General features: G+C 35.7%; 1 protein-coding gene across 1 annotated transcript in view; it reads left to right on the top strand.

Annotated features, from left to right (window-relative positions):
- The window catches only part of ndst3 (N-deacetylase/N-sulfotransferase (heparan glucosaminyl) 3), a 134525-nt gene that overhangs the window by 2465 nt on the left and 108085 nt on the right, over positions 1–23975 (top strand). Inside the window, exons 2-3 of the mRNA XM_043250940.1 lie at positions 283–383; positions 6845–6941. The gene's annotated coding sequence lies outside the window, so the exon portion shown is untranslated. The remainder of the gene's footprint in view (positions 1–282; positions 384–6844; positions 6942–23975) is intronic.

The following is a 23975-nucleotide window of genomic DNA, read 5'->3' as shown; positions in this document are numbered from 1 at the left end:
CAGTCATGGCAAAGCTGAATTTTTTAGCAGCCACTCAGTGTCTTCAGTGTCACATGATCCTTCAGAAATCATTCCAATATTCTGCACCAGTTGGTGCTCAAGTCATTATATTTATCGATGTTAAAAAAAAAAAAAAAAAAGCCTAATGTTTTAAGTAATACATTTTTCTATTAGTATTTAAATGCACAAAAGAACAGCATATAGACAGTTAATCAGGTGCAGATAAAGTTAAGGATTAATGTATGCTGAAGTGTGTAAGTGAAATGTCTTTTTTCCTTTTAGGTGGCCTCATAAGACTAGAGTCGTGAGTCATTCTCTCTGTGCTGACCACAGGCCATTCAGATGGGCTGATGATAAAGTCTGGAGGTGTCTGGAGAGGAGAGGTGACTGCTGAATATGACCCCTCTCTCTTACTCCTTCTCTCTCTTTCCGTCTCTCTCACACACACACATACACTCTGTCTTGCTCTCCTTTAGTAGTTGGCACGAGGGAGGTTTGATTTTATCTCACCACCTCTATCAACCCTTGCTTTGGGCTCTCTCAGCTGAAAGGTTCAGATGTTATCTCTGCCATCTCTATCTCTCCTCCAACCCATCTCTTGACCTCCATCAGCCTAACAGCATCCCTTGTCTCCCTTCTGTCTCTTATCTCTAAAAGCAATGAAGTTTTTAGATTGGCTTACGACTGATCTTAACTGACTCCTTATTTACATGGATTGTTGATGTTGATATCATCTGGTGATTCTTTGACTTAACAGCATAAGGTCTGTTCCTTACTGCACTTTATACGGGCCTAAGAATGGTCGTTTAAACAGGAAGAGGCCGTGTGACTGGCATGTTAACCAACCAATCTTATCTGCATCCTGCTGACATGGGAAGAAATAAAGATTTTTTTTCTTCTGTGCTTTCACTATTTTTATATCCTTGCCCATTCGAGCTTTGCTCTGTGTTTGGGACTTGTTATCATCTTAAGGCCAATTCACGCTGCACAGACTAACACCAACAAATAGGTCTGTCGCATGAATCAGTATATCGAGTTATCGCACAATATATGTACATTACCTTTTTCGTTACGCAATTATATTTGCATAAAAATAACATTATAAAAATGTTTTTTGCTCTCCACTTGTGCGCGGTGTCTTTTGCAGCTTCTCGTACGTAACATTGTGTAGTCATGAGTTGCTAGTTAAAATTTTTTGTTTTTTTCGACAATAGTGTGCACTCTTACTATTCAGAAAAAAGATAAACAGCTGAAAAAACCTCCATAAAAGTTCTTTGTGCACTTGTATTATGATTGTACATTCAGTGGCACAAAAAGGTCTTAAAATGACAGTAATATCACTTATCGCAATTATTTATGAGGCAATATATCGCACAACAAAAAGTTGTTATTGTGACAGGCCTACCAACAAACAAGTTGGCTCAAGTTGGCTGTTAAATTTAGAGTTTTCTAAAAAATAAATGTCTTGTTCACATTGCCCCAACAAACACCAGCAAACTTCATGTCATACAGAGTCAAGTAGCACAGTATCTTCACCGGATGCAAAATTTGCCACATATTTTGTCACGTTGTGCCACGCCACTGGCGTCTGGCGTACATGGTGCGAGTCTGTCTGGGTAAGAAATGGAGCATTAATTACTCTTATTAATGGCTTTGCGAGTCATTCTTTGCCAGAAAAGATGAAAAATGAAATGAAAGAGGCCGTGGGTGAAACTTGTGCATCATCATGGCAGCGGTTCATGGACACTTCAGATTACGTCAGAGTTTGTTGTTGTTTGTTGGAAACCTCTTTCACACCGCTCAGACATCCACGACCCAACAACGTTTGTCTGCACGGTGTGATTTGGCCTTTAAGGGACCTCCTTACGATGCTTGCTTGCTGTGTTCCTCTTTTGTAAGTCACTTGTCACTTGCATGTGTATCACATTTTACTTGCCGTTTAAGGCATCACCATTTCTCTGAAATGGATTGTGTCAGTTATAAATTGGCGAGGATTTATTTATTTATTTTTACATTTAGTTTATTTTCAGAAAAATGGTTGAAAACATGTTGCTTTTTTGTTGTATTCCTCATTGGTATTTCTAATTTCTTGCCATTTAAAGCTATTTTTCTGAAATTGATCGTATCCTAAAAACTGAATTTAAGGCATCATTATTTCTCTGAAACAGATGTTTTTCCTAATTAAAGACCATCATGGAATCTTTTAACATTTATTTTAATTTCAGACAGATGGTTCAAAATATGTTAGTTTTCTTGTTGTATTTCTCATTTGTAAAATACTTTGGATAACAGCCTTAGTTTAAGGCTAATTTTCCTTAAATAGATTGTATCCCAAGACAAACATGGAATTTAAGACTTAATAATTTCTCTGAAATAGATGTCATAATTATAGATCAGCATATATATGTATTAATTCTTGCCATTTAAAGCTATTTTTGTCTGAAATAGGTTTTAACCTAATAATAGAAAATAGATGGAATCATTATTTCTCTAAAACACATTTTTCATAATTATACTTTGAATAACAGCGCATCCTTAAAGAAATGTAAATGTATCGTTTTTCTGAGATAGATTGTATGCTAATAATATACAGGCATGGGATTGTTTACATTTTTACTTAATTCAGAAAAATCTGTTGAAAATATGCTGGTTTTCTTCAAAATGGTCATGTTCCCTTTTATTATGTTCCTTACTTATTTGACAGTCAGATCTTTAATGTGACAGACCTGCCAAACAGATTTGAAAGTCATGGTGGTGGATAGATGAACGCATGAAAAGTGAACAGTTTAAACGTCAATCTGTATTTTGCTCCCTCTGATGTGTCTTCATCTCCAGCTTTCTCAAATGTCAGCATACTCAACATGAATCATCTTTCTTTTTACCCCTACACTTTTTTCCTTTTCCCTCCCTTTTGCCGTCTTTGCCAATTTGTCTTTTGTCTTGTAAGACATTGTGATGCAGCTCTCTGATTTGTGCCTGACATGCTCCTTTTATCTGTCTATTTTTTAATGCTCAGTAATTCAAATCAGTATTTTTCCCCCCTAGTTCCTACACTGTCTTCTCTCATCTTATATTGTCTCATCTCTTCTAATCAGCGTTTTTGTAGCTCTGAAAAAGATGAGGAATTTTCTCACCCTTGACGATAGTCTAGCTCCTCTTCTCCATCATTGTCGATGAGTTCCAACGTTGAGCCAGGTTTTGATAGATGTTTCATCCGCCAACCCTTTCTGTGACGCTGTTTAAACCCTGCTTTGAGAGCCTACCCTCATTTGTCACCGAGTGTGAGATGTCCTTTTAAAGTATATTGGACTGAGGACAGATTCATGCTGTCACAATCCTGGTCCCCCACCCGAAGACAAACCTCATTTCTGAGATGATACCAGGCAGTCTTTCTGGGAGCACAACATGTCCGTAAGTAAAATGTAACTTTCCACAACTTTAGTGTTTCAACGAGAACAGAAGATAACAGGAAATGGCTTCAAATTAACCCTGAATGACCTTATCATACTCTTATTCAGTGTCACTAAATTGTGTCTTTAACTTGAGAGCACTCTAAGTGGGTTGTGAGTACATCCCTCAGGCTTTAGTTTCTGTATGCTAATGGAATGTAAGTCTGTTTGCCTATGTGTCCCGAATCTGACTTTGTAAGGTTCACATGTTTAACCTTCTATGGTTGCTCCTTTGAAAATTCAAGCTCGTAACTTTTGAAGTGCATTTAATGGGTGGTAGTACTATTTGGAACTGTGCCTTAACATTTAACACAGCACAGGCTTTTTAACCAAAGTGTGAGGCACTCATTTTTCTTCATTTTTTTTTCAATGGAGAGAAGGCAGTGCTCCCACGTTGCTGTAATTGGCTAATTAGTCAATGCGACAACACACGACTATCATGTTTACAGCTGTTTTGCCTGAATAAGTCGAACTGATGGAAATGGGCAGGCTAAGTAAAGTAAACAACTCGCCTTAGACATTATCACTTTTGGTCTCATCTGAGTGGAAATTACTTGAAATGAAGATCTATGAGTACGTTTTTTTCTAGCAGGAACTAAGCTGTTTTAAATTAAAGGTGTACCTTGTGACTACCGCCATCATTTACGTTACATTTTACATTCATTTATTTTGTAGTTGCTTTTATCCAAAAGTGAACTTACAAATGAGGAACAATGCAAGCAATGTGCCATTACAGCTAAGATTATTTGCTGTACAAAATGCCACGTCTCAAGTATTAGCTAGATTAGTATACAAGCTAGAGCAGATGCAGAAAAGAAAAAGAACAAGATTTGTGTGTGTGTGTGTGTGTGTGTGTGATTAAATTAATTGCTTTTGATAGAGTTGGTGTTTTGCAAAAGAGGCTGTTTCTTGCTGTGTTTACAAAGTAATTGTTAACTGATGTCAGAAAAGATGACTTTTAATAATAATAATAATAATAGCTTGTTACTGTGATAAAGACACGCTAACCTGTAGTCTTCATTTTTTGATGATAATGCAAGGTTACACATTATATATGCTTTAAAAAATATTTTCAGTATACAATATGTCCGAGACATACAACAAAGCAGCATCTTTCAACTGACATTTCAAGGACTGGCAATGAAACCGTCTGGACGATACTGTTTGCCGCTGATTGGATTGCTGTGTTTGTAGTGGTTGCAAACCTTTAAAAGCTGATATTGATATCAAAATGTCCAAAATGCAGTTTGCAGTCACTGTCGATTGCAATTTCAAACTTATGAAGACTCTAAATACAGCTCTCAGTTGAAAACAATGCATTGTTATTTATTTAAATATGTATGTTTGTTTTTGGCACCTCATTTGCCTAACCGTTTCTCTCTGATTGATTGACGGTTGTGTTTCCAAACCAGCCACATCATCAGAAGTGTCACAGTCAATTTCGTCCCCTATCAGTTCACCTCGAGTGAAGAGACAATGGAACCATGGGTAATGATTCCAGAACTGGAAAGCAATATTATAGAATATTACAAATTCACTTTAGAATGTGTTTGAATGATTCTTTCATTCTGTCATTTGCATCATAATGGCAGAGCCACTGGTCATGCATGGTTCCTTGCTCTAATAGGGCACAATTTTGCCAGAATGGGCATGAGGTATTCTGGCAACAATTACTGCCTCACTTCATGCTGATGAATATAAATGAAATTGTTGCATGGCAAAAATACAGTATTGAAGCGAATCCCCCCTTTTTGTATATTAGAGAATGTTAGTTTCATGTTTTCAGTCGGTTTAACCTTTGGCCCTAATGAGAAACATTTGTTAAGCGTGGGGGTCTGAAGATTTTAATACAAATGTGTATTAAACAACATTATCTCTATTTAGGGGCATAGCGGAGCTATTTTTGCACAGTTATGCATCTAAACTGTAAAAAGTAAAGTTAAACAGTGCCATTTTACCTAGATGGGCCCTATATAATCTGAGCTATTACTGTGAGAACGTACAGTTTGCACTGACACCTGCAGTAATTTAACCCACTTTAACTCTGAACACACGCTTCCCAAACTTGACGGCGTTCTTCGCTGACAGCCATTCCCAGAGAGTGAGAGCAAGCACAAGCAACAGAAAGAACGAGACAGATAGAAAATGTGCAATGTGGGAAAAAATGTAGCAAGGGAACCATAGGAGAGGCACAACATGCTTTCAAGTGCTTAGCCTTTGACATCCCCCGGCTGAGGATGCTGTGTCAATCACATTCATAAAGAGCAGTGCAAGTATGACTGCAGAGGTAGTACATAGTCTATCAATGTTTCATATGTAGATGCAACGTCTGACATTACAGCTGATTACTGAAATATTAAATATCTTTTATTAATAAATCAGGAATACCAGTTATAAATGCAGTTCACCTGGCATTCACTGAAACCTACATTTAAAAAGGTGGAAAAAAACTACCCCTATTATTTTCATTCAATTGAAATTTAGGTGCTCTGTGAAAAGGTCTCTCAGCAAAGAGGCTCTCAGGTTCAAATGAACATAAGAAAGGAAAAAGGAAATCGGGTGACACATAAAGGAATAAAATCTCTCTTTTAAGCTTAACCTCAGATAACTCTTGATCTACTGGCTCACTGGTGTTTATATTTGTCATAAAACCGTGATTGCATTTGTTGTGCGCCAGGCACACAGTAAGCAATAATATTTACAGCCCTCTGTAGTCTATTAAAGGAACAGCCTTGGAGGATAAGGGCACGCAAGCAATCAATAACCCGGATGAGGCTGGGATCCGATTGGCTGTAAAACAGACTAAACAAAACATTAAACAAGAAGACAAATAAGCTGCATATGAGATATATAAAGTTCTCGCCTGGTTTTAAGGCAATGCTGTAAAATCCTAACAATGTGTTCTGCAGTGTATTACATCCGTTTCATCTTATTTATCAGTATTTTAGTCTTGTTTTCCTGTAAACGTATCAAAAAAAAAAAAAGTGAATACTTAGCAAGCAAAATTGCATGTTAAGACTCATTTTCTGAGAATACAATAATTTAAGTAAAATCCGGAGTTTATTTAGCCCAATGACGAATGTTGCTTTATAATCTTATTTTAATCTTAAATGTACCAATAATTAGCGCAGTTTATTCTGAAAACAGGAAACCATTTGACAGTGGGTAAGGATATAAAATGAAAAAAAAGTAGGTAAGCAAAACAAAACAAAAATCATTTTTATATTTCTATATTTTATATTTCTGTGATATTATGGATAATTTCTGTGTGCGTGTGTGTCTATTAAATAAAATTTCATAATAATGTCTTTTGTGTTTCACAGAATATAGAGTCATACAGGTTTGGAACAACATAAATGCAGCAAATTATGACAGAATTTATTATTTTTTTTTAGGTGAACTTTTGGGTTTTTCCAAATGGAACACTTACATGTCTGGAGTTCGGTTCTAACCTAAGTTGTGAATTCAAGATGGCTGCTCCCTACGTGAAAAGTAAGTGAAAGCTATAAATATTAGAATATTTATAAAGCTTATGTTATGTTCTCATGTCACTTGAGTCATACACACATTACTGCCCAACCTCTATAGTGTATGAGAGTTTCTGCAGTTACAAAATGCGGTGTTTTTACTAAAACTGCTAATGTTAACATAAATGAACTCTATTACATCCACTTGGGTGTGATGTCATTTCCAGCTCCGACTTACGCGGTGAATCAAAATCTTCATAACACTTTACAGGCCACCTAAAAATACCATTTCTGTCTTGCAATATAGCACATGCGTTGAATATTATGTTGTCTCATATTAATTTTTTTGGTTTTTTTTCAAAATTCCACTTCCCATTTATTGTTACTTCATGGAAGAGCATTGAAAAAGGCATTTTTCTAAGTTTTAGTATTTGTGAAAATTTGGATCATCATGAGCATGAGTAAGTGATTCTTGGATGCATTTTTCGACAGTTTACTTTTCAAATAAATTTCTCCTATAAGGCCTGTAAGAAATTAGTAAAGAGTACATTCCTATCAATAATTGACTATGGTGATAATTTATATATGAATGCAGCTATTTCTACACTTATTTGTACAATTAGATTCAGTGTATCATGCAGCATTATGTTTTGTTACTGGTGCGGAGTCACGGACACGTCATTGCACATTGTATAAATCTTTAGATTGGTTATCATTACGTCAACAGAGGAAATGAGACATGTATTTATTCTAAAGGCTCTTTTAGGCAAATTACTTAATATCTTATCTAATTAGTTAATCATCCGTATAAATAGTCATTGCACTAGATTGGGCTCCTGTATTTGATTAACTGTTCCAAGTGTGCTATCAATATTTAGTAAATGTGATTTCTATGCTTATGAATGACGTTTGAGTGCTTTTAAATGTCTTTTGCGTAATAAAATAGCAATATCTCAATGTGATTTCCTAGTTAAATAATAATATATATATTATAATAATAATTTTTATTTTTTTATTTTTTTGAGTTGTAATTCATCTAGCCCACATGAACTGATTTTACCTTTCAAATGTGATGTCCCACTTAACTAATCGTGTCATCTGGTTGTTTTACATAATCAGAAGTCATCAATGATGAAAGTCTGGAGCATCTGTCTCTGTTATAATGAATGACCAGTAACCATGTCTGAGATCACATTCTGTTTGGTTAGAGGGGTCTTCAAAGAGCTCTCTCTCTCTAGACAGATTTTTTTTTTTGGGTCAGGCATCTAGCACAGCTCTTGGGCTTTTGCTGCTAAAGCCTACTGATGGGCTGCTCATGTGGTTGTCATGTTTGAGGGTCAGCGAGTGTCAATGATTTTTATTTTTTTTTGCAACGGTCTGTCCACCAAACAGATGGCACTCAAATGTGCGTGTTTAAGTGCTACTTCTGCGTGTGTGTGCGTTTAGCAGCCTGTCTGGATATCTGATAGACAGAGGCACTGCACTCCACAAACACTGATATTAAACTATTGATCCATCTGTCACATCAGGTCATAAATAATGTGTGTGTGCCGTGGCTCTGCAGAAAAAGTCAGCGGTTTGTTCCAGGGAGTATATGTGTGTGTGTGAAATTAATGTGTGCTCTTAGAGGCGAAGGCTAAGACAGGAGCCGCATTGATCGGAGGAGAGTGGAGGCTACAAGGAAAAGATGGCTGCAGCTGTTGGAACCTTGTCAGAGAGACACACACACACACACACACACACTAATCTCTTTATGGACAAGCAACTATACATACTCACACACACACACACACACAATCTCTAATACAAAGACAAACACAAACCAGTGCTTCCAAAGACAAAGAGTACAAATCGAAAACAAACAAACAAGAAATCCTGCCATAACCCTCGGTTGAACAAATGCGCTCACGGAAACCTGTTTATCTTCTATAAACAACAGTCGTGTCCTCCCTGTATAGACCTCAAACAAAGAATGTCCTCCATGGCCACTATGTACAAATATGACTTGGTCATACAGGAAAAAATGTTGACAAGTGAATAAAGAAAACATTGTAACACAGATTGTGTGTGCCAACCGCGCACTGGCACCGACTTGCATTTAATTGTCTGTGCCTTTCTGAATAAGGTATTAGCAGATACAGTCGTTTCTCTTGCTTTACTGGGTAACAGGTGAGCAAGGGCATAGAAGAACCTCTGAATTTTCGACTCAATAATGGGTGTAAAATCTCTAAATATAAAACGTGCCATGTTGTCATCTTTCTGCATTTCTCAACTAAAACACTGATGGTACACAAGTAGTTGCTTTTACTTTGCATCTCTGTTTACACAGATCCATGAAAAATTAGTAAAATAATTATATTATGCATACCTGACCAGTAATTGGCAATGTAAAGAAATACATTTTCAGTACAGGACTGCAGGCATGTAGTAATTCATATGATAATTTATATATATTTATTTGCCTTTTTATTATTTAGAATAAAAGTAGGTTGAGCTAGTTAAACCTCTAGGTGTTTTTTTTTCATGTTTTGTAATCAGTTATTTTATACGAGTCCTCCTGTTTGAGATTGTGGGTGATTGTCCTGACATAGCTCCGTTGCGCTTTGGATGTCTCAAGTTCTAGTTCTTTCCTGTATCTTTTCTGATCCCACCTTTTGCTGCTTCTGTCCTATCAAAATTAATAATTGAGCTGATTTTAGAAGCTGATATAGGCCTATTTATATTTTTTATTACACTTATTTTATTTTACAAATAAAAACACAATGTTTTTTTTAAATGATAATACTACTGGTTGGTCATAAAACTTACGTAGAATATAAGGATGGGTCTTCTTCCTTCCTCATATCTTCAATTAATAGCATCAATTGTAAGGGCCTGATCTATCTTTTATTACATAAATGTAAAAGGTAAATATGAAATATTTTTATGGAAATAGATTTATACCTCCTAAATGCAGACACTCACATGCAAACAAAAAACCTGATAATACAATGATGTGATAAATTGTCCCAAAATTTAATCTTAGTACTTTTTAAAGTCTCACATTTTTGTTTGGACATTCTGTTTTATAGTGTTTTGACATGGTACCCGTACCAACTAATATTAATGTATCTGTATTTTTCCCACTAAAGCAGTGGAAGCAAGCCAGCCTGTGAATAAAAATTGAGCAGTTTATGACTGAAAGGTTGCCGTTTTGCGTACTGTTAAGCCAGAAGAGAGCACGACTGAAGTCTGCCACTGGTGCGTCTGCCTTGAGAACTAATGCTTGTTATTAAATGCGTTTCTCTCCTCTGACAACTTTCCTCCTCTGTAAAGCAGAATGAGTTTTGAGATTGGAAACGGTGCAGTGTTTGGCTCTGTTGAAATCCTGGATTTGGATAATTTTGTGCACGACGATGCAGGATTGGCGCAATAACATTGTGTTTTGGGATTATGTTGGTAGTGGGATTTCTTCCTTATAGGATTTGCCAACATCTGCTCCAGTGTTCCCACTTAAATTTAGGAAAACAGCAGCCTGTGAATAATAATAAAAAAAAAAGACAAAACCTGCCGCCATTGTGTTTGAATGTGTGTGTATTTAACAAAGAAAAAGGGACAAGTGTGTATATGAGAGAGAATAGTGTGTATGTGTTTACAACGGTATGAAATAGAGATTGCTTGTGTGTGTGTGCGTGTGTGCAAATACCCTCCCCTGAACCACGGGGAAAAATGGGTGGATTAACCTAAATGGAAATTCTCTGTTCTGTGTGGCTCTCAAGGCTCTGCCTGCGTACAGGGGCCCTTATCTAAAGCAGGTTTTAGAGGGAGTAGATTCTTTTATTAGGGCCTTATTTCTGTCTCGCTATCGTTATTCCACAAATTCATACGTCAGAACAGGTCTATTCAACCCTCTGCGTCTCGTGGGGCACGGGGATGACAGCAACACTCTGAGAGAGCCTCAGGAGTGGATTATTATTTTACACAGTATTGTACAGGCTGAGGGAGCTTTTTAAAGATGCTCAACAGGGAGTAGAGTGGTCATGCTTGGAAGTTTAGACCCAATTTAAATGAGCTTTAATGGAAAGAAGTTTCTGTGGCTCTGTTGTTGTTGGTCCTCATTGATGCGTGTGCAGCCTTTTTCTCTTTATAACCACTTAAGGCAATAATTGCTTTTTTTCTTTTTAACCTGTTTAGTCATAGCTTATTTATAGCACTTTTTTGAGATTTTTTTTTTTTTTTTTTTAAATGCCTTTTATTCACACGTATAATATAGTTTAAAGGATGAAATTAGGCATGCAACCTGCATACAAAAGAGGAATTTAAAAAAAAATTGTAAAATGTTAAAAAAATGTTTTTGAAAATAATAATTCTGATATGTGAATGGAATGAATTGATACATGGATGATTAAGATTTGTGTACAGTATTAGTATACGTTTTTATTTGATCTTAAACCACATGATATGTAAGAATTTAATTGCAACTTTTCTTATTGTATAATGAAAACTGTAAAAAAAAAAAAAAAAAAAGTATAATGTTTTATAAAAACCACAAAGAACAAAAGTGAATGCAAATGCTACTAATTTCAAAGAACTTGAACGATTTAGTTTTATGTAATATGTTTTTATATCCAACTAACAAATTAATTTTTAGGTTTAAGAATAAATCTGAGAATTCTGTGTGGGGAAAAAAGGCCACATACATAAGACAAAAATACTGATTCGAAATAAAATATTCCTGCTGCGTAAAAAGTGTGCATCCCTTGCTGAGCTTCTGTAAGCACCAGATAAACATCCACTGTCCAAATTAATGGCACTCAAGCCAGACTAAATAAAGACTCATTGATATTATAGCTCACCCAGCCAAATGAATCTATAGATGTCACGACAGAGCTGAGGTGTCATTAGCTATGGTGCTAACAACAACAACAACAGTGCCTAGAGAATATTAATAAATCACCACTCGCTAATAAGGTAGCAGCATTTGTTATGATTTCCCCAAACATCTATTTGTGTTTAGGGTTGTGATACTTCACATCGATACAAATGGGGAAACTCTAGCACTTTCCTACACGCTCAGAAAGTTATTTTTTCGAGAGGTACTAATGTGTAAAACTTAGTTGATAATACGTGCTCTTTAATGGTAAATAAGATACAAAATTGACAGCTTTTATTTTGAGAGTACTGTAATATTTATATGCCGTAATTTCATACCTTTTATGCGGATGCTTTTTAGAGCTAATATATGCTGCAATAATGGTGCGATTTTCTGCATGGCTACCAGAGTCACTGTCAGTGTTGTCTGTTAACGGAGAGTCAGGCCATTAATGCTGCAAGATGCGGAGGTTAAATACACTCATCTATTCACCTGCCGTCACCAGTTCTGTTCCGCTTTGACGAGCAGCGGTGCGAATAATTAGCCGGAGCACGGCACAGAGCTTGCGCTAAATTAATTCTCTAAACAAACAATAGCAGAGCAGACACCTCCCACCCACAGGGAGAAATGAATACTAATCTTGAAGTGTCTGAGTGTCAGAGAGAGTACATGTGAGTGTATGCGCTTAATCTGTAGGTTTGTGTGTGTGTGTGTGTGAGAGAGAGAGAGAGTAAAAAATAAACATTTTTGTTCTGCAACATTAAATTTAGCCCAGACATACAACACGCATGCAGACTCTATGCACTTTTCCTCTCATTAGCCACCTTTGACACAGCAGGAAACAAAACAAAATGATTATCAGAAGACAGATTAACTTTAGTTAAATCCTTGCATTTGAAATGATAAAACCCACAAACTCGGAGTAAGTCAAGGTCTTTGTGTTCTGTGGATTGGACTACAGGGGACATTTGTAATTTGAAATATATATTTTTTTTCATGTTGGTCCTTCCTGAATATTTTATTTCGTGAATAGAAGAATGAACATATGAAGGTTTAGAGCAACGTGATAATCCATTTTAGGCACTTTAATCCGTTCTGAAGTTGAGTTTCTTTGTTTGCCTAGAATATTAGAGGTGCATTTTTGAAGAACATCCAAATCGCTCTTTTCAATGTAATACAAGTGAATCAAGGATCAAGCTGTACATCTCTTTTGATCTTTTGTTTATGCAAAATCCACATTTTCAGCGAATAGCACATTAATTTCAGTATGTTCCTCTGGAAACCATGGCAGTAATACGAAAACTTGGAATTTAGCATTTCCTATTATTTTTCCATATTTACTTTATTTAAATAGGGTAATAAGAGGGCGAGTAAATATAAAAGCATATATATCTCCAATATGCCAAAGCTATGTTAAATCTAACAGATGACAAGGGAGAAGAGAAGCTGGTTAAATCGTAGTCATATCTACCAGCAAAGCGGATCTGGTTTCACTCTCAAACAGAGGAAATGCAATGGTGTCAAATTATTACCAGGTGCTAGACAGAGACCATGAGAGAATGTGCCTGCATTACAGAGAGGGAGGGGAGCAGATTAAAAAAGGAAGTTTTAAAAAATCACATTTATTTTGTTGAATGTTTCCTGAAATTTCTAGTTGAACCATTTATAATTCATATTGTGCCAATCTGTGCTCATGTATTTTTCAAACTCCAGTGCTTTCCAGGATGTCCATCATATTTTGACTGCTAGTGAGTGTTAGATATTTCTTGAGGAGTTTTAACTTATTGAGTCTCTTTACCACATCAAAGAGCTCCTTTAATACAAATGGCTCTACAATGTAGCCATGGGCAATAGTCTATTTCTCTTGCTGCTTTGCCTTGGCGTGTGCATTTTTGCACATTTTTAAGGTTGCGGTCAACCGTTTACTCTTTTAAAGTTGTCTGGATGCTATCAAATGGCATTATAAATACTGTTACATTTAGTCCCATCTTGGATATCCAGTATGCAAAAAATATATACTCGTTTTGTGTATGTACCTGTATGTATTCTGATTTGGTCTGCTTTTCTTGGATGCTGATCATGACCTGTTTGAGCAAAATGCTGTCAGGCGTGTGAAGAGAATGAGCCAGCAAGGGCAGCTTAATTTCTGACACAATGACATTTGCCAACATTTGGTTTCCAAGAAACGTGTTGGCAAGCAAGAGAATAAATTGAGAAATCAGAGATAAATAGCATGAAGTCTGAATCATACTTGCCCTCTGCAGTACCAGATATAAGATCTATAAATATATCTTCACGTATGTGGTTTGTATGTCACGTATGTTTGAAGCTTAAAAATGCTTTGAAGAAGCTTTCTTTTCTCTTTTCTTTTAGATTAGCTTCTTCGGGCTTTTACGAAGTTGATTTTACATGGGTCATTTCAAAATGGCAATTGTAATAGTAATTCATTTATTAAAAACAACAAATTATAATCATATACCATTTACTGAATCCTATTTCCTAATAAATATCCACATTTGTGTTCTGAAGATGAACAAAGGTCTTACAGGTTTGAAACGACATGAAGGTGAATAATTAACTTATTTTCATTTTGCGGTGAACTAACCCTTTATCGCTGATAAATGGTTCCAATGGATGTTTATACTGTTACTAAAATATGCAGTCAATACATTTTCTACAGTCAAAGTGTTAATTCTTTCTAAAATTATGTTCTACATTTTCAGTTTCGTGTGTGTGTTTTCTTACATCAGATAGCATAGCAATTTATGGGTTAATCCCAGTGTACTTGAGTTTTTGGAGGACGGTTCAGACTCATGATGCTGGACTGTCTCATATATATATATATATATATATATATATATATATATATATATATTTATATATACCAAACCATCATCTGAAAGCAGAATAAATAAAGGCTTATTAACAATTAGGGAATCTACCACAAACATATTTACCTTCACAACTAAAAATAGAAGAGAAATTACAATTAACTACATTTCTAATGTATCCCTTTTCATCTTTTGTGAGATGGACCTTCAGAGTCTTTATTATTTGTCCAAATAATTTACCACCATATTTACACTTTATACTTTTTAGGTAAGCGCAGTAGTGCCTAAGCATCTCAATAAGTGGAGGGGGGGTCTTCTCTGGGCTTTTTAGACTATTTCAAAATATCCAGCTGCTTTTTTGTTCTTGCCATTTCATTACAAATTCCACTTGTGTTCTAGACCGAAATGGAAAGCAGAAACACAAACCTAAAATCATTATTATTAAATTATTCCACCCAGAATGATTATATTCCATCACCCCTCTCTCTGTCTTTTCTTCCCCCAAGATGAAAACACTCACAGTACAAAAAGTTTGTTTTGCAATTTTAATGGCTAATGCACAAATTCAATCAGAAGTAAAATGATGTCATAAATCGATTGCCCCGACTCTCTATATATTTTGCAGATTACACAGAAGGCCAGATTGAATCAGCCTATTGCATGCTTTTAATAAACATAACATCCATATGAATCTAAATTTGAACATCAGGGGGAAAAAAAAAGCTTGCAGTGAGACCGGGGAGTATGAAGTCGGGCAAGACAGATTATCTGAAATGAAATGAAAGGAGGGAGGGAGAATGAAAAGGGAGCGAGTGAGGGCTAACCGGGTGAGTGTTGCAGGGCACGGTACTGCACAGAAGTATGAAATATAGATTTATAATCATTTTGAAGGCTGCGGTAAAATGAGTGGGTGGAAAATGCCTAATTTGGAAAATAAGTTTGCATTAAAGGAGAAGTTCTGGAGTGACAGGCGAGCCCTCCTCTCAGTGCAAAGGGAGTTTTAAAAACATTTTCAAGCATGAAATATTTAAACCTGAGTAAATTTACCTTGTCATTGATTTTCCGGAGTGTTCTTTCCTCTGAGCTTGAGGTTTGGGCTTCCTGGCAGTTGGAATCGTAAATTGTAAAAAGCTGCACATTCCACCATCTTCATATGTCTAGTCTTTCCTCTATTGACAAGCTGCCAAACATGGCCGCCAAGACTGATGCAGTGTCACCTTGTAAGCAAATCACCTGCGCCACAGATGTCACTCCTGTTAAATGGGGTTATTTTTTGTGTGTATGTGCATTCGGAAGGATGTCATACGGCAGTTTTTTTTTTTTTGTTCTCAAATCAAACTCTCTTTCTCTCTGCTCTGAAAATCTGTGGCTGAAGGAGGCTTGTTAAAACAGTGCGGGTTCTTCTTGCGTTCATTTCAAATAGCTCTGTTTGGAACACTCTCTCCCTCTTCGCTGTAAACGTGGGCAAAAGACGGGTTGTCAAAACATGTCAGATTCAAGTCATTTGAGTTGGAATTTGCCTGCTGATGCGTTGCCCAATTTAACTGTCAGCATTAGGTCACAACCTAAAGGTCGAAACAACACATATAGTATAGCTGTCAGAAAATGTCAGATTTAGAAGTAGATTCTAAATCAGAGAGGTTCAGTTTTATAAGATAATGGTAAGCGGAATAGTTCACTCAAAAATGAAATTTCTGTCATGATTTACGTAGTTCCAACCCAGGCTGTTTTGGTCACCATTGACTTCCATAGTGGAAAAAAAATACTATGGAACTCAATTAAAACTTTTTTTCCAAATATCTTCCTACGTGTTTGGCAGAACAAAGAAATTCATACAGGTTTGGAACTATGTGAGGTTGAGTAAATGATGACGCAACTTAAATTTTTGGGTAAAACCTATTCTTTTCACAAATGCAAGGTGTATGGAAGATGTAATGTGATATTTAGCCCTCTTGGAGAAAACTAACTCATAGTAGGAGAATAAAATTGGTCACATATTGGTCATGTTTATCTAAAATAAATATATACATATACATACATACATACATACATACATATATACACACACACACACACACACACACACACACACACGTGTTGTATATATTATGTGTATTTTAAAAAGCATTGATGCTTCAAAAACCTTTTTTTTATAATTGTACATTCACTTTTAGTGCTTTAGATTTTGAAGGGCAGTTGATAACAATAATGCATTTTATGATTTTTTTTTATTTTTTATAATGCATATATTTTTACCATAACACGTTATCTGAAAGCAGTGCAAATAAAGTGCCTTACGATAAAAAAGTTTGTGTGAAGAAAGTTGTGTCTGTCTGTATGAGAGTATTCACAGATACTAGAGAGGCATGGAGGTGGAAGAAGAATCATGTTTAGATAGGAGTCGAGACACAGCTGATATAGAGATCTAAGCAAACTTCATCTAAGACCTTCTCTGTAGAAACATACACACACACACATTTGTACACATGTTGACATTTGTGTTTTATGAGGACTCTCCATAGGGCTAATGGTTTTTATACTGTACAAACTGCATGTGCTATTGCCGTACACCAACCCTACCTAAACCTACCCCTTACAGGAAACTAAAAAAAAAAACATAATTTAGTTTTTTTAAGCCTTTTGAATTATGAGGACATTGGCAGTGTCCTCATACACCACCTTCAAATTTTAATATCGCTGTCATACCCATGTCATTAAACTAATTTGTGTCCTCATAAACCACAAATGCCAACCTTCACACACACAGATTTTCTTATCTTTGCATAGCTGTACATGGTAAACAGGGAAAGAACAAGGGGAAAAAATTGTGATTATAGTGTGATAAAAGAAAATGAATGATGCGTCTTTGACTTGTGTTTGGTGTGTATGTGAGACAAAGGCTCAAGTTATTAGATAGCAAAACAAAGAGATGAGGGTTCAAATCCATGACAGGAAGCGAAGTGGGACAGAGGTCGGGAGGGCGGGATCGGGAAAGGTCCTCAAGCCAGGATTCGCACAGGAAAATGGAAAATAATGTATTTTTTGAAACTTAACATAAAAACATTGCATTACAACAAATATACAAATTAATGCTCTTTTTAGCAACATCATGTGACCCTTTAACACAAGGAAGGATATATAACTACACTAAATATGCATATATTCAAGAGTTACAAAAATGAATATAATGGAAAATTAAGGCTCACATAAACCCTGTTAATTGATTACAAATGGAAAAAATGGGATTAAAGAGACATGAAGAAATACTTATGATAATAAGAAGTCTTTGGTTTTTCCTCAAGGAGATCCCAGCTATTTAAAATTTGAATTTGTCTATATTTAAAATCCCTGTGTTCAGCTAAAATTATGATTTCCATCTTAAAAATATTTGAAGCGATAAGATGATCCGATAAGCTCAATATTTATGTCTCATATATTAACATATAGATGATGATGCAAGACATGAAAATATACAACCCGTTTATCCAACCTTTAATCAGTGATCTGAAATTGATTTTCTGCCAGAAAGTAAGCACGGTTGATTGCCCAACACAAAATCCAGAAAGTGTTTACAGAAAGAAAACTTATGCCCATGGACCCTCATCTTCTGACAAGGAAAGATTAAGTGATGAAATTAAACCGATTATAAAATAGAAAGTTTCAGATCATTTTAAAATCATGATTATTCATTCGAGTTAATATACTGTAACCTCTATGTGCACATTACTGTTGAATAATTGTTGTTACACATTATAGCAAGTATTTGTATATGAAAACATTATAGTTAATGCATCATTAGGTGCAGAGGTCAAGGTTTTTGAGTGAAGGTAATTGAGTCAGTAAAATCTGAAATGGTCTAATGATTCCACCTAAACGTTGGATATTCTCAAGGTGCATAAGAGAGGGCCACGAGAGCTAAACTGTAGAGACCGTCGATTTAATTGTAACCAAACATCAGCTTACAGTAAAAAAAACTTCTTATAATTTTAACAGTCGCTCATGCATTTTCTGTAATTTTGGTATTTGTCTTGTAGCCAACTGTATCGCATAACGCATAATCTGTTTCAATAGCATTAGCATCTTGGTCAGGTCGATTCTATCACTGAAGCTGAAAATGATTGCGGTTGCTAATGTAATTCGGTCTGGTTGCTGGAGGCCTAATTGATTTGTTAAACTGATGTTATTTTATTCCCAGTGGAGTTTAATGTTTCTGTTTTTATAGGAAATGTACATTTTTAGACACCTCTTGGAAAATATGGCCTCTAACACTATTCTGTCAGTCTATATATCTATAAATATATCATTTGTTTTAGGTTTTGATATCATATGAAAGCTGAGTTCAAGCACATTCTCAAACTGTTTTTTTTATAAATTGTACTTCAACTTAAGCATTGTGATTATTTAATGTGCGCCGGACAGAGACTCAGACTGTGCCGCTGCGTGCCATGCCAAACCGCCCATCACCAGCGTGAAATCGGTTTATGAGAACAGCTTCTAATTTGCCATTAACAGTCATAAAAGAGAGATAAAAACAACACCCATGTATCAATAACAGTATAGTTTGTTCTGAAGCTTATCGTTAGTCTGGTATTGACCCAATTACACACTGGTCCAAAAAAAAGGCTTCTCAATTCCCGTCAGAAGAAATTGTGTTTTTTGTTGGCCCCCCAGGACCATGTGGGCCCCATCCGATTGCATGCCTAAACACGCTACTGCATTTAATGTCCAGTGAAGAAGTGTGAAAAACAATAGTATTTTTAAAATTAAGCAGTAGTACAGTTTGTACACCACAACAATACTGAACAAAGGAAGTGAAGGGCTTAGGCTGTGTCTCAGACTGAAGTCTACATCCTGTGAAGGACATCAGTGATCAATGCTACGTAAAACACACTGTTACCCATCTGAAACATTTTAATGTGAGTTTTATGACACAAGTGACAAGCTTTTTTTTAAATAAGAGAAATAGGTTAGCAGGTAACTGTTACATTGCGACCATGCTTTTGGATTCAAGCCAATTGGAGCGCATGAATTTAATCAAGCTTCGTGTTCTGTTTTGCTGATTACAAATTTATATTATATAATCAAATATTTATATTTTCTTTTACCAAATCTACCAAAACATGCAGAGGAATGAAATATTTTTTTTGTGGCCATGAATGAACAATTTGTTACTATCATGTAAATTGTTCTCGCATTTAAGTTATATCATGGGTTTTCTCAGGGAAAGTTAATGAAACATGGTCAGTAGCCACAAATTAATATTTTGTAGAAACGAATAAACAAGTTTTAGAATGAATAATGTTACATCTGTGCTGTTCGCGTCTTGTCAAAGTGCCCAATAGGCAACAATTATCTAGGGAAGTTATAATAAAACATGACTTACTGCTACATTTCAATACAAAAGAACTTTGTTTTATCTGTCTTAACGTAGGTTTACAGTCTGGATCATATTAAAAGTGTAGTTTGTACATTAGTAAATAATTTTTGTGTAAATCTCACAAGATCTCTCAAAGTCTTGTCGTCATCAGTGTGCAGTGAATCTTGGGATAGCCTGGGCTGTAAAGCATTCATCGGTTGTAAAACAAAGGGTGTGTTTCAAGGCCACATTTGAAGAAGACTTCGACTTACTAAAGCCTTTGTTGCGTTGCAGTCTTCAAATGCAGCCTTCAAAGGACAAAGCTTCTGAATTGGGATGCAGCTTTAAACACACAACAATAGAGTACAAAGATCTAATTAATGAATAAATATGGTAACAAGCGAGTGACGGGAAAATGAGAACAAAAGAAAACTCATTTTTGTTAGTCTGAACCCCCCAAAGCTAAGAATAATTGTTACACAAGGCTGCATTTATTTGATTAAAATAGTTAGCGTTAACGGTCCCATATTGTACACCTTTTGGAAAATTTTAGGTTGATGTCCTTTAAAAAATATATATATATATATATATAATTTAAAACGCATGCGACTTAAAAAAATTAACGCTACAAATACAAAGTTTGACTGAACTTTTGCCATCATCGCAGCGCGGATGTTATTATTATTGTGTGATCAGGGTAACGCCAAACATGACAACATCCGTTTAGAACATAAAATATACAAAGGGTTATCGCCATGGCTTTTCGGGACAGCGGGTTTGACATTTTTAGTAAAATAATTTTAAGTGCAGCGCTGTAACAAAGCTGGAAACATTGCTGGAACCTTGCAGGTACTTGCTTTTTCCCTCTTCAATTTTACGAATAAAAATGAGTAATTTTAAGTAAAAAGTCTGAATGTAAACTGTAGTCATTTAGTCAATTGTGTATTTACTGTAGGTACATCACTGAAAGGAGGTAATAGTATGTATCCTGCTCTGTGGTGCTACCTGCGCTGTGCCATCCTGCGTACAGTGGAGGTTTCTGATGTTGACCCTGCCTACATAGTGCGCTGTAAAATTCAAAAGGATCTCAACAAGCGGAAGGAGAGCTCAAATATGTGGTGGTTAAAAATAGCAACAGCTCTAGACCCCAGGTTCAAGACCTTAGGTGCTTACCCAAAGAGAGGAGAGAGGTATGGCAAAAGCTGAGTGTGATTGAAGGATGCAGTCTTAAATGCAGAACCTTCAAAGAAGAAAATGGCCTTCTGAATGGGATCAGAGTCAGATCTGATGATGAGGCTCTGTCCACAGATAAATTCTGGAAACACACAAGGGAGAGCCCTATGCCAGCATAGACACATGTCCACTAAGTGGTGGTCAGCACTAATTAATGAATAAATATGGTGAATTGTTGTAGTTGGTGAAGGAAAATGAGAACAAAAGAAAGACTCATTTTTAAAAAGTTAGTCTAAGATGATAACAAAACTGAAGTAGAATAATTTTTTTTTGTACATTTTGTAGGCTGCATTTATTTGATTAAAATAGTTATTGTTGAGATAATAAAACTCCCATATTGTACAGTATGACATTTTCTTTAGTTAACAAATTTACAGGGAAATTTTTATTAATCACAGTCCATCAATTAACTTGATAAATTTTTAATCGATTGATATAATATATATATATATATATATATATATATATATATATATATATATATATATATATATATATATATATATATATATAGCTTCTCTCTTTTGGTCTGTCTAATTAACATTCATAATCCTCTCTTCTGATTGGCCTGTTTTTTCCTGAGAGATGCACGACCAGGCCAATCAACGTCCCAGTTATGTGAGGGCGCTAGCTGAATGTAAAACAAGGGGGAAGACTGGAGGAGGCCTATTCAAAACAGCACAGATTGGGCTACATAAGGAGCTTTAAATATCATCTTTGTTGTGATGTTGAGTGCCAGTGGACTGGACAGAAACGATTGTCAAGAATGCTCAAGTTTGCACACTTTTTATTAGAAAAGGTTCAATAAATTATTGTCTTTTGTTGTTATGGGCGCATCTGAAGTTTTATTTAATCTCAAGACTATGTCGTTTATGAAATAATATCTGTGTGTCAAACAACAAACCCATTTATATAAATCATGTGTAATTGTAGATTAATTGTATCCGTAATAGTAACGTAGTCTTCTTCGTGACTAGATAGACACGGTGAGTTTGTCTTTACACGTTAGATGTGATCCATCACAGTAACATTCCTGTCAGATCATACAGGTTGGCCAATCTGGTTTTGTCTTTTAAATCTTTTTCGACACGATTCTCTGTTGTTGTTGTTGCTCAGTAATATCATGCACGGTGGGAGGTGCTCGGCTGATGACCGAAGGTGGTGAGTGAGTAGATCAGATGACACTTTTTTTACAGAAAAATCACATCTACTTTATGCAGGCTGTGTGCAGTTTAATGTGGATTGATCGTTTTGAAACTTATATGGTAGTTAAGTAGCCCATAGACCTCACTTATCAGGAAAAAAGTCAGGAATGTTCAGATTTGACATTATGGGGCTTTTAAAGAGTTCTTCAGATGTTATTCTCTGTGCTTTTTTGGTGCTCAATAAAAATATATGTGATAATAGTTGCTGCTTAATATTTTAATGGAAACCATGATACATGGAAAGAACTTGCATTTGGTTAAAAGAATAATCATTTGCAACACTGCCTCTTTCAATCAATTTAATGATTTGTTGCTGAATTAATTTAAGTAACATAAATGGAAATGTCAACATAAAACATGAGTACGCTGACATATTAGCTACTGATCAGAAATTACATTCATTTCAGTTATAGTTCATCAATACACTGTTATGTGACTTAGCTCAAGTTCGTCAGGGCATTCATTTCAATACCTGAGCAAATGTAAACAGCAATTTGATTTGTATATTGTTGGATACAGCTGATTACTCTCATATATGAAATGCGTTTGAGTGAGCGCATTAACCCGCTATAAAGAAATTCAGTTTAATGTTCTGCTCAAGCAGCTAAAGCAGTGCAATCCTCAATACCGTGATTGGATTATTTGAATTCATTTTTCTACATTTATCGTCTTGTAAACATTGTTATTGCATTATAAATATTAAGCCGAGTTATTTTTTTCTCAAAATATCTTTGATAAGATTAAACTCTAAATAAGCCCTATGACCTTCTTCTGTAGGAACATACACATTTAGATTTGATATTATTCCCTTCTTGGCTGTACCTGTCTGGCATCATTCAGGTAAGATAATGCTTCTTCAGCCCAAAACAACAGCAGTTATTTCCATCTTCAGTCTGTCGTCAGCCTGCCATTGCCTCTGTCGACTATTTTTCGCTCTCATTTCTTCAAATAGGGGATGAAAATAAAAAGATGAGCCAGAGGATGCTTGCGCAGATGCCGTTAAGTTATCAAAATAACTCTGTCCTTATACAATAACACATCTCGCTGTGAGTAGTTTGCATTACAATCCACTCTGACTGCTCACCCTCATGTCCTTTATTTTCCCACTTAATCATTCTCTTGCTCATTCTTGCACAAACCCACTCATCTGGTCTTTATTTATCCCTCTCTCAGCTGCCCATTCACTCGTGTCTCAACCCCTCACTTTGCCCTTATCTTTCACCGATGTCAGAATTGCACAAATCTTCCTGAAGTGGACCTTGCGAGTTCCACAACTGCGTGTGATCGTGTTTAGAAGAACCGTCTCAGAATAGTGTTTGTGTAGATTTTCTCAAGGCCTGCATGTGGCAGACACACAAGTGATGCTTTCATCTTTTTCTTTTAGCCCTAATTTGAGTCCACAGCCCCACTTCAGTTGACCTTCTCCATTCAAAAGCTGTTGGCAAAGCATTGCTAGAGTCAGAAGTCAGAAAAGTGATTTTTATTTTTTTTATTTTTTATTTTTTTACAATTATTATTATTTTAGGAATATTCTGTTCAAGTTATTTCAAGTAATCCCAATGTTATATTGTGTCGTTTTCAA

Source organism: Puntigrus tetrazona, chromosome 1 (assembly GCF_018831695.1).
Source record: "Puntigrus tetrazona isolate hp1 chromosome 1, ASM1883169v1, whole genome shotgun sequence".
In the NCBI taxonomy this organism is placed as follows: Eukaryota; Metazoa; Chordata; class Actinopteri; order Cypriniformes; family Cyprinidae; genus Puntigrus; species Puntigrus tetrazona.
Note: the sequence above shows the minus strand (reverse complement) of the source record. Positions and strands in the feature narration are given on the sequence as shown.